The sequence below is a fragment of the Nansenia antarctica genome (genome assembly GCF_963989245.1).
Source record: "Nansenia antarctica genome assembly, chromosome: 14".
Taxonomy (NCBI): domain Eukaryota; kingdom Metazoa; phylum Chordata; class Actinopteri; order Argentiniformes; family Microstomatidae; genus Nansenia; species Nansenia antarctica.
Genome location: NC_137684.1, coordinates 15,466,055 through 15,477,218, shown reverse-complemented (window position 1 = coordinate 15,477,218; position 11,164 = coordinate 15,466,055). Strand labels below are relative to the sequence as shown.

The 11,164-nt window shown below is 46.2% G+C and overlaps 1 protein-coding gene across 1 annotated transcript in view; it reads right to left on the bottom strand.

Moving 5' to 3' along the window:
- The window catches only part of rassf7a (Ras association domain family member 7a), a 66,029-nt gene extending 58,961 nt beyond the window's left edge, over positions 1-7,068 (bottom strand). Inside the window, exon 1 of the mRNA XM_080544954.1 lies at positions 6,940-7,068. The gene's annotated coding sequence lies outside the window, so the exon portion shown is untranslated. The remainder of the gene's footprint in view (positions 1-6,939) is intronic.
- Positions 7,069-11,164: the final 4,096 nt, after the last annotated feature.

Sequence of the window (11,164 nt, the reverse complement as noted above, 5' to 3'; positions counted from 1 at the left end):
GGGCTGCTGTATTCACGCCTCACCAGGTCTACTCAGCCACACACACTTGAGGGACAATCATCTGGTCCTCCACCCACCCTCAGCCTCCCTAAATCAGCCTTCTGCAGCGGGGAGACCAGCGCGCTCGGAAACCGTTTAGATTCTAAGTGTGTGTGTGTGTGTGTGTGTTTGTGTGTGAGAGTGACAGTGTGAGTGTGTGATTTTGTGTGTGTGTGTGTGTGTGTGTGTGTGCGTGCGTGTGATTTTGTGTGTGTGTGTGTGTGTGTGTGTGTGACCGTGACAGTGTGAGTGTGTGTGTGTGTGTGTGTGTGTGAGAGTGTGTGATTTTGGGTGTGTGTGTGTGTGTGTGTGTGAGACTGTGTGCGCGTGTGAGAAATGGCCCCATTTTCTCCTGTCTCTCTGGCGAGGCTGGGCTGTGACAGGACTGCTGATGAACCGTCCAGGGGAAGGGAGAGGCCAGCGGAGGCTAAAGGCTAACGCTAGCATTTAAAGGGAATGTGACAGGGGCCTAAACTGCTCTCTCGGATTGATTTATCCCACGCCGTAACCGCGGAGACGGGCAGGGGGGGATTAAGTGCACTGTCCGTTAAAGAAGTCCTGTAATTGCTTTCCAATGAGGGGCTGAGAGGTAGCAGGTGTCATGGATATTGTACACTCACACGCACAGTTTATTAGGAACACGGTGGGATAAATGAGACGGTGTACAGGTGTTCCTAATAAAGTGTAGTTGTAGTGATGGATATGGGGGGAGCAGATGTCATAGATGTGTATGCCTGTTGCCATGGACACACACAGCAGAGGCGTGACTTCATCACGGTATGACATCGGACGTTTAAAAATTGTTACAAGTCCCCTATTGAAATCACAGGTGTTGGGATGATACTTATATGAACACACATGATACAAAAGGTGTGTGTGTGTGTGTGTGTGTCACGTGTGCTTGACTGTGTGTGTGTTTGTGTGTGTGTGTGTGTGTGTGTGTGCCACGTGTGCTTGTCTGCGTGTGTGTGTGTGTGTGTGTGTGTGTCTGAACATGTTCTGTAAAAGTACACAATGTGTACAAACTGACTACAAGATAATGGGTGTATATAACAGTGATATTTATATAAACACACAGGATACAAAGGTGTGTCTGTCTCTCTGTGTGTGTGTGTGTGTGTGTGTGTGTGTGTGTGTGTGTGTGTGTGTGTGTGTGTGTGTGTGTGTGTGTGTGTGTGCGTGTGTGCGTGTGTGTGTGTGCCACTTGTGCTTATCTGTGTGTGTGTGTGTGTGTGTCTGAACATGTTCTGTAAAAAGCACACAGTGTGTTCAGACTGACTCTGAGATAAAGTGGAGCTGGCAGGAGGAACCAGAAGAGGGCTTCAGTCTGGGCCTATTGTCCTACCAGGCTTTTAATCAAAGCAGAACGTGTGTCACGCCGGATAAGGTCTCAGCATGCCGTAGTACACCTTACACACTTCTGATTGGATGGAGGGAGGAAGTGAGGGGGGAGGGAGGGAAGGAGGGATAGGGGACGGAGGGATAGGGAGGGAGGGAGGGAGGGAGGGACAGAAAGGGAGAGAGAGAGGGAGGGATAGGGAGAGAGGGAGGGAGGTAGGGAAGGAGGGAAAGATAGGGAGAGAGGGAGGGAGGTAGGGAAGGAGGGAAGGATAGGGAGAGAGGGAAGGAGGTAGGGAAGGAGGGAAGGATAGGGAGAGAGGTAGGGAAGGAGGGAAGGATAGGGAGAGAGGGAGGGAGGTAGGGAAGGATAGAGGGAGGGAGGGAGGGAAGGATAGAGGGAGGGAAGGAGAGAGGGAGGGAAGAATAAGGAAAGAGGTAGGGAGGGAGAGAGGTAGGGAAAGAGGGAGAGAGTGAGAAAGGGAGTGTGGGAGGGAGTTTACATTCAAAATGAAGGTCTTATAACTGATTCCTGCTGGGACCATAAAAATATGTACACTGTACTACAGGTCACTATAGATAAAAGCATATTATAGTCTGTTATCTGACACTATTAGTCTGTAAACCAGAGGTACATACAGCTGCAACGTTTGCAGGAAAAGCGCTATACAAATATAAAGTTATTATTATTATTATTATTATTATTATTATTATTATTATTATTATATATTATAGTCTACTATATGACACTATTAGACTCTTAACCAGAGTTATATTATAGTCTGTTATACGATATTATTAGACTGTTAACCAGAGTTAACTGGAGTTAGAGAAGTCTGCAATGCATACACACACGAGAGTCACTAGGGCCTTGTTGCCTGGCAACTTGTTGTTGTTGTTGTTGTTGCTGTTGTTGTTGTGTGGATTGGCATCCCAGGCAGAACTGGGCACAAGGAGCAAGAGATACCAGAGAGAGCGAGAGAGAGCGAGAGAGAGCGAGAGAGAGAGAGCGAGAGAGAGAGAGAGAGAGAGAGAGAGAGAGAGAGAGAGAGAGAGAGAGAGAGAGAGAGAGAGAGAGAGAGAGAGAAGCTGATTAGAGTTACGGGAAAAAGAGTGTGTGTGGGGGGGGGAGTCTTCCTGCGCAGGGCAGCTATATTGATGATGACATCATCAAGTTGGCATGTAGACATCTGAGGGAGTGTGTGTGTACTTAGGGTCATGCCCATATGATGCCTGTGTTCAAGGGTCACTGCAATGAACAGAATGTACTGCTCTGTGTACTGTAGCTAACAGTGTGTGAGGATATGAGCAGCGTGTGTGTGTGTGTGTGTGTGTGTGTGTTTGTGTGTGAGTGAGTGTGAGTGTGTGTGTGTGTGTGTATGTTTGTGTGTGAGTGTGAGTGAGTGTGAGTGTGTGTGTGTGTGTGTGTGTGTGTATGTTTGTGTGTGAGTGAGTGTGAGTGTGTGTGTGTGTGTGTGTGTGTGTGTGTGTGTGTATGTTTGTGTGTGAGTGAGTGTGAGTGTGTGTGTGTGTGTGTGTGTGTGTGTGTGTGTGTGTATCTCGGTCACAGCTTTTCACTGTCCTGGCTCCCCACTGGTGGAACTAGCTTCCCACTGCTGTCAGGACTGCAGTCACAACCTATCTGCTGTCAGGACTGCAGTCACTACCTATCTGCTGTCAGGACTGCAGTCACTACCTATCTGCTGTCAGGACTGCAGTCACTACCTATCTTCCGCAGTAGATTTATGACCCATGTCACCCATCTCTTCAGGCTACACCCTAACTGTCTCTCCTAAGACCTCTTCATCCCCACTACACCCCTGTACCGTTTCTCTACTGTAAATACTTTTTTTTTTTTTTAAAGTAATTAAACTTCTTCTTTTAGCATTGTGACTGCCAATGGCCCCTGGTTCTAGCATTGATTTCTTTTTTCTTATGATGAATGATGGATAGATGATTCACTTACTTAAACAAATGTATTTGTTGTAAGTCTCTATGGATAAAGGTGTCTGCTAAATGTCAAAAGGGTAATGTAAAATGTGTGTGTGTGTGTGTGTGTGTGTGTGTGTGTGTGTGTGTGTGTGTGTGTGTGTGTGTGTGTGTGTGTGTGTGTGTGTGTGTGTGTCTGTGTGAGAGAAGTGCTATCTCCAGCTGGTACACAAGCCTTTTTGTTTTTCCAGTGTGAAGCAGCTGGACAGATGACTCACTGTGGAGGGATGTAAGGAGGCGGAGGAGGGCACGGAGCGGGCACACACACACACACACACACACACACACACACACACACACACACAATCTTTTGTTACCAGAACCTCTGGGAGAGATATTTGTTACCATATCATGGGAAAGTCCACAAGAGAATCTAATTGATTTCCACCTAGTTTCAGGGTTGCTCACTCCCTCTCTCGCCTGACAAAGGCCTCTGACCAGAACACCAGGCAGAGACAGACAGAACACCAGACAGAGACAGAACACCAGACAGAGACAGAGACAGAACAGCAGACAGAGACAGAGACAGAACACCAGACAGAGACAGAGACAGAACACCAGACAGAGACAGAGACAGAACACCAGACAGAGACAGAACACCAGACAGAGACAGAGACAGAACACCAGACAGAGACAGAACACCAGACAGAGACAGAGACAGAACACCAGACAGAGACAGAGACAGAACAGCAGACAGAGACAGAGACAGAGACAGAACACCAGACAGAGACAGAGACAGAACACCAGACAGAGACAGAACACCAGACAGAGACAGAGACAGAACACCAGACAGAGACAGAGACAGAACAGCAGACAGAGACAGAGACAGAGACAGAACACTAGACAGAGACAGAGACAGAGACAGAACAGCAGACAGAGACAGAGACAGAGACAGAACAGCAGACAGAGACAGAGACAGAACACCAGACAGAGACAGAGACAGAACACCAGACAGAGACAGAGACAGAACACCAGACAGAGACAGAGACAGAACACCAGACAGAGACAGAACACCAGACAGAGACAGAGACAGAACACCAGACAGAGACAGAGACAGAACACCAGACAGAGACAGACAGAACACCAGACAGAGACAGAACAGCAGGCAGAGACAGAGGCAGAACACCAGACAGAGAGAGAGACAGAACACCAGACAGAGACAGAGACAGAACACCAGACAGAGACAGAGACAGAACACCAGACAGAGACAGAGACAGAACACTAGACAGAGACAGAGACAGAACACCAGACAGAGACAGAACAGCAGGCAGAGACAGAGGCAGAACACCAGACAGAGAGAGAGCAGCAGTCTCAACACTCGCGAGACTTAAAAATAAGCCTGGATTGTCCTTTGGTCCTTTGGAATACCCCCCTGGTGTCAGCCAGGGGAGGATGGTGGAGGTAGACTAGACTGAGTGTCTGATACCGTTCCTCATTCCATTCCATGCATTACAATGAGCCCCTTCCTCCGATTTCTACCTCCACTAGCGTCTCCTGGGGCGTATTCCATCAATGTCACTAAAAGAAAATCCAGGCTTATTTTGATTCGCACGACTTATAGGCGATTTATCAAAAATAAGCCTCGATTTTCCTTTAGCAACGTTGATGGAATACCTGATGTCAGCCTTGTGCTTCTTTATCACGTACAGATAAACAACCTGAAATGACAAGGTGACCTTTGTCACACAACAGTGTAGACCTATCAACCTATCTATCTCTATCTAACCATCCATCCATCCATCCATCCATCCATCTATGGGTGAGGCAGGAGAGTGATGGAGGATCAGTCAAATGGAGGGAAAGCTAATCAGGACGGTGGGATGTCAGATCTCTCTCTCTCTCCCCCCCCCCCCCCTCCCCTCTCTCCTCTCTTCCCCACTCTCTCTACCCCCCCACCTCTCCCTCTCTCTCTCTTTCTCTAGTGCATTTAATCTGTGTCTCCTGCTTGCATCAGCACCTGCCGTACTAGAGAGAGCAGGCCTGAGGGGGTTCCTAATGCCATTTACTCCCCTAATGGAGTCTTGTCAGAGCTTGGACGTCCCGCTTCACACAAATCAAACAGACAACGGCAGCAGTAGGCGATAGAGGCCTCTACCACCAGGTCTAACTGGCCGTCTTCAAAACAGCTGACCACAGCTCCGGATGGCCTCAGAGGTCAGAGGGAGTATTTTCCGAGTCAAAAAGTGAGTCATCTGCAACTTTTTGGGGTGAAAGAGCAACAACCACCACAAGATTGTATGGTACCACCGGTGTAATTGCATAGAAAATCTGTTTTGGCTTCGTTACACATTGTAGTCAGTTCGATCTTGGTCATTACAGCGTAGCACATGCTCTAAAAAACAATAGGACCGGTGGCAGGAAGAACCCTGAAACAAGGGACCTTCGTGACCAGTATCCAAACACCCTAAACCTGATCGTAGTCGTAACCCTATCCGTTAACCCTAAACCTTAACATTAACCCTAAACCTTAACATTAACCCTAAACCTTAACATTAACCCTAAACATTAACATTAACCCTAAACATTAACCAAACCCTTAATCCTAAACCATAACGCTAAACATTAACCCTAAACCTTAACCAAACCTTTAACCCAAACCAAATGTTAACCAATTGGGATGTTCAATGTTAGGGTTAGCTGGTCACAGATGTCTGTCAGAGTTATGATCTATGCACCTGGCCTCTCCGTCATCCACAGCCAGGCAAATGCAGCAACACGCACAGGCATGGACGAAGCCTACTTCATATTTCTGATAAGTCTTCATGTCCCCAGCAGGCAATAATTACTGTATGGATAAAAAACTGGAATGTCACACTAAATCATAATTGCATTAGACTACTTTAAATCAAGTTGGCATTCCTTTCAGCTACGAGCCCGCAGAATGGGGGGGGGGGGGGGGGGAACCACAAGGATAATTCATCATGCTCTTGAGTAACAGTAAGTTTGAATAATCATGTGGTTTTAATAGGCTATGTGCAGTGCTGCAAGGACAATATCATATTTTCACATTTTCAAATATTATTACAAACATGTACATGCACTTATTCAAGGTTTGAAAGCGTCAAATAGCCTTGGTGTAACAACGGTCCAATCACTATGCATGTGTCATGACTAGACTTAGCAAAAGTTTCATCAGGAGTGAAATTGTTGCTTTGCAAGGTGAATCTTTGTTTTCATGTCGTCTCATTATGGTCAGGGCAACTAATGCCAGGGGACGGGATTAAGAACCGTAGAATCTTAGATTATGTAGATTCAAAATAATCTAAAACCATCATCTATGACTAAGTAAAATCCTGTTGATGTTTGTGCTAAACCCTAGGTGATAAACACATAGTTCGTAAATTCGCTCTGGGAGCGCCGGAGCGCACACTGGGTTCAACGTCATAAAGGGACTAAGTGATTTGATTGGACAAGAGGCATTCCGTGAGCGCTGATCAGATGTCCAGAGCGTATTTACGAACGCAGCACATCATGTTGACGGAAAGTTACTTGTCTGATCTCGTCGGTGAGTGTTAGGAGGATGCTGAGCACGTTCAATAGACAGTTGTAATTGTACAAGAGTTATTGCCTTACCGATTAACAGAAGATTCCCTCCCCTTCGGCTCCCCTTTCGGGTGTATTTTCACATCGGTGTTACCGGAGAGCGCACGGTGGCGGTGGCGGTGCCGTTGACTTGAATCCCCGGTACCAGTTGAGTTCATCCACCTCCTCAGTCTCCCGTGGAAACAGTCCTGATTGACGTCTTAAAGGGGTGGTGTCCTGCGAATTTAGCCGATAATTAGTGAAATAAAATAAAAATAAATATTATTTTTCATTATTATTCATTAATAATAATAATTATTCATTCATAATAATGAATGAATGAATAAATAAAATTTAAAAATAATTTAAATTACATAATAATGTAAAATATATATATATAAATATAATTTTACAATGTTTTTATGTAGGCTATCTGTGGCCCTGGATGTTGTTAACTATTGCTTCTTTTGCATCATGACTCACAACAAAATAAAGTGAATCAACACAGAGCAGAAGTGAATTACTTTGTTTTCTCCATGAGAACTTTATTGATGTGTGCCAATGAACTAAGTACAAACTAATGGTATGGTAGTTATGTTGACAAAAGCCTTCAGAGACCTTTTGTGTACAGATTTTGTGGTCTAATTGGACTAAATAATGGGGTTCCTGCCCGCCTCTCCTCTGACGGGCCATTTCAGTAGCCTACAGCTGTTTACATCTACCAGAGCCTACAGGCTGAACCCCAGACAGCAAACCATAACATCTTCTATATAATTAACGTTTCTCTTCACCTTTATAGCGGTGAATCATCTCTATAGAGACCTTCTTCTTTGTGCTTCCGAAAGTCGAGAGCAAAATGTTGACGTTCTAATTAACGTTGCTTTACTTTTTAATTTGATGTTCAATATTTGAACCACCTTCTGATGTTCTTTAGTCATCCCCTGGGAAATGATGTAATAAACAGATTTAGAAGGGGGTGGTTTACAGTAATTGGCTTTATAATTTGACATCCGAGCAGATCACCCTCCCACTGCCTGTTTTTAATACCTCTGCTTTTTCATCTCTCAATAACAGCGAGGCAGGTGGAGGTAGACATCGGAGGACGGGGACACTTGTGTGTCTGATACCATTCCTCATTCTGTTCCATGCATTACAACAAGGCCGTCCTCCGATTTCTACCTCCACCAGCCTCCCCTGCTGGATATGCAACAATATTATGAGGACATAACGATACCGCTGTATGCAAACATGGCCGGGAACATGGCACACTCCTGCTATGACTGGTGGATAGATGATTATTTTTTCTTATGATGACTGGTGGATAGATGATTCACTTATTTAGTCAAATGTATTTGTTGTAATGTTTGTAAGCTTTGGAATAAGCGAATTTAGGCTAAATGCCAAAAATGTAAATGTAAATGTACCATAAAGGTTCTTCGGCTATCTCTGTGGGAGAACCCTTTGGGGAAAAAACATTTTGGTTTGCAAAAAACCCGTTTGGGTTCCATATAGAACTCTTTGAAGAACCCTTTTGGGTTCCCTGTAGAACCCTTTTCAGTCCACAGAAGGTCCTGCGTGGAACCCATAAGGGTTCTTCAAAGGGTTATCACACACAGGGACCCCACAGGGACAACCAAGGAACCCCTTTGGAACCCTAGCAGGGCCTGGGGTAGTGGTGGCCTAGTGCAGTGTGAGTTGGACGGGTGATCAGAAGGTCATGAGTTCAAACCCCACTTGGGGAACACTAGTGTGCCCTTGTGTAAGAGAGGCACTTAGCCCTAAGTTACTCCAGGGAGACTGTCCCTGTAATCTCTCATTGTAAGTCGCTTTGGATGAAAGAAGAAAACGCTTGTAGTCAAGGCCGGTGGTGGCTATGGGCAGGGGCAGGCTCAGCCCACCCAAACATGTGCCTTACCCACCCAATACAAAGTTAAGAAAAGGTTGCTTTTTTCTGAAATTGTTGATATTCCGGGGGCGTGTTTGAATGTTTTAATGAAAGTAGGCCTGTGCCACATTTACTGTGCACCTGGTTTGTCTGAGACTAATGACTAATAGCGAGCTAGATCGTTACGACCCAGATCTCAGTCCTCACCAGCTGAGAGTGTTTTACCCAATGCTGCAATTACAAGATACGGTCATTTGTCTCGGAGACTACCTGGAACCAGGCTGAGAGAACTGGCCCATGCAGCTGTCCTCTCTCGACTCCAGGGGAGGCTGGTGGAGGTGGAAATCAGAGGACGGGCTCATTGTAACGCATGGAACGGAATGTGGAATGGTATCGAACACGTGCGCTTCCTCATTTCATTCCATGCATTTATAATGAGCCCGTCCTCCGCTTTCTACCTCCACCAGCCTCCCCTGCTCTGCACAGACCTCTCTCGCTCTCTCTCTCTCTCTCTTTCTCCCTCTCTTTTCACTCCACTTCTCTCCCTCTATCTTCGCCTTAGCCGGCATTGTGGGTGCTTGCCCTTTACCACCCTTAACCTTTTCAGGGAGGTCGGGGGGGGAGTGGGGGGGCTGGATTTTTAAAACCTTTGACTTTCCTTCCTTCTCCACAATGTGTTAAATGAGGTGGGCAGTGAGGAGGCAGTGTGGTTGACCAGGCCCAGCGGGGGGGCAAGGCGGCAGGGCGGGCGGACCCCCAACACGTGACCCCCAACACGTGACCCACAGCTGGTTCAGATCACAGGTGCGTGATGGGAGATGGGAGACGGGAGGCTGCACCACAGGGGCGGTGTGCATCAAAAAGATTATTCCAGCAGCTTCTGTGACTTATGTAAGAGTGAGATGTAAGACTTATATGGACGACATCACACACGCACACATCCGTCTCTTTATATCACCCCCTTGCTTTCTCCTTTACTCTTTCTCCTCCCTCCCTCTCTTTCTCTTTCTATCTCTTCCTCTCTCTCACTCCCTCTCTTTTTCTTTCTCTCTCTCTTTCTATGGCTCTCTCTTTCGCTCTCACTTTCTATCCACACCCCCCCCCCCCCTTCTCTCTTTTTGTCTCTCTCTCTGTCTGTCACACACACACACACACACACACACACACACACCTTTGTATATCCATATCATCTCCCAGACTGTTGTTGTAGAGAGGAATACAAACAGTGTCTGGTTGTGATGACAGACTCTGCAGCTCCATTATTTGTGTCCTGTTGCTGGAGACAGTCTGTGGTTGAATGGAACTGACAGACATGTGGGATGGAAATAGTCCCCTTGTTTTCTTTTCATCTGTGTGTGGGTTGGGGTTAGGCGAGTGTGTGTGTGTGTGTGTGTGTGTGTGTGTGTGCGTGTGTGTCTCTTTGTGTGTGTGTCTCTTTGTGTGTCTGTGTGTGTGTGTGTGTGTGTGTGTGTGTGTGTGTGTGTGTGTGTGTGTGTGTGTGTGTACAGTATGTGTGTGGATTCTTGCTATCCCAACGCAGGAATGGGCTTGCTCAAATATGTCAGCGTCAGGTTGGAGCTGTTCACCTGCCGTCAACATGGATGCCACCACATGTGAGGGGATGGCGGGGTTCAGGGGGGGTCACATCCCATCAAAAACAAACAGCCCTCCTCCTTCTCTCTCCCCCGAGGAACTGATTTCAGATCAGACTGTCCTGTCACCAGGCCTGACCTTTCCCACTGTGAGCTTCATGATACAACCAGGCCGTCACATTTGAACCATTAAGCAGATGCTTTTATCCAAAGCGACTTACAATGAGAGGTTACAGGGACAGTCTCCCTGGGGTAACTTAGGGCTAAGTGCCTTACTCAAGGGTGGACACACGAGTGGTGGTTCCCAGGTGGGATTTGAACTCATGACCTTCTGATTACATGTTCAACTCACTATCCACGAGGCCACCACAACCCCCGGATCCATGTACATGTCGTTAAATGGTGAGTGTGTCATGTACATGTATGTGTTGTTATATGGTGAGTGTGTCATGTACATGTGTTGTTTCGTATATAACAATAATGGCACATCTCTCTGTGATAGCCTCTTTTATACATCTGTACATTACAAACTGTACACAAGCTACCTTAACTGTACTTAGCTCATAACTGTATATACCTCTAAACTACCGTACTTGCCATACTGTACCTATCACTATTACTATCATTGTCATGTTTTTATATCATGTTTTTTTTAAAATATCATGTTCTAAAATCACTATTTGCACTTCTGGTTAGATGCTAAACTGCATGTCGTTGTCTGGTACCTGTGCTCTGCAATGACAATATCACAATAATCACAATCACCATCAGTGTATAAAGAAATAAATACAGTACTTCA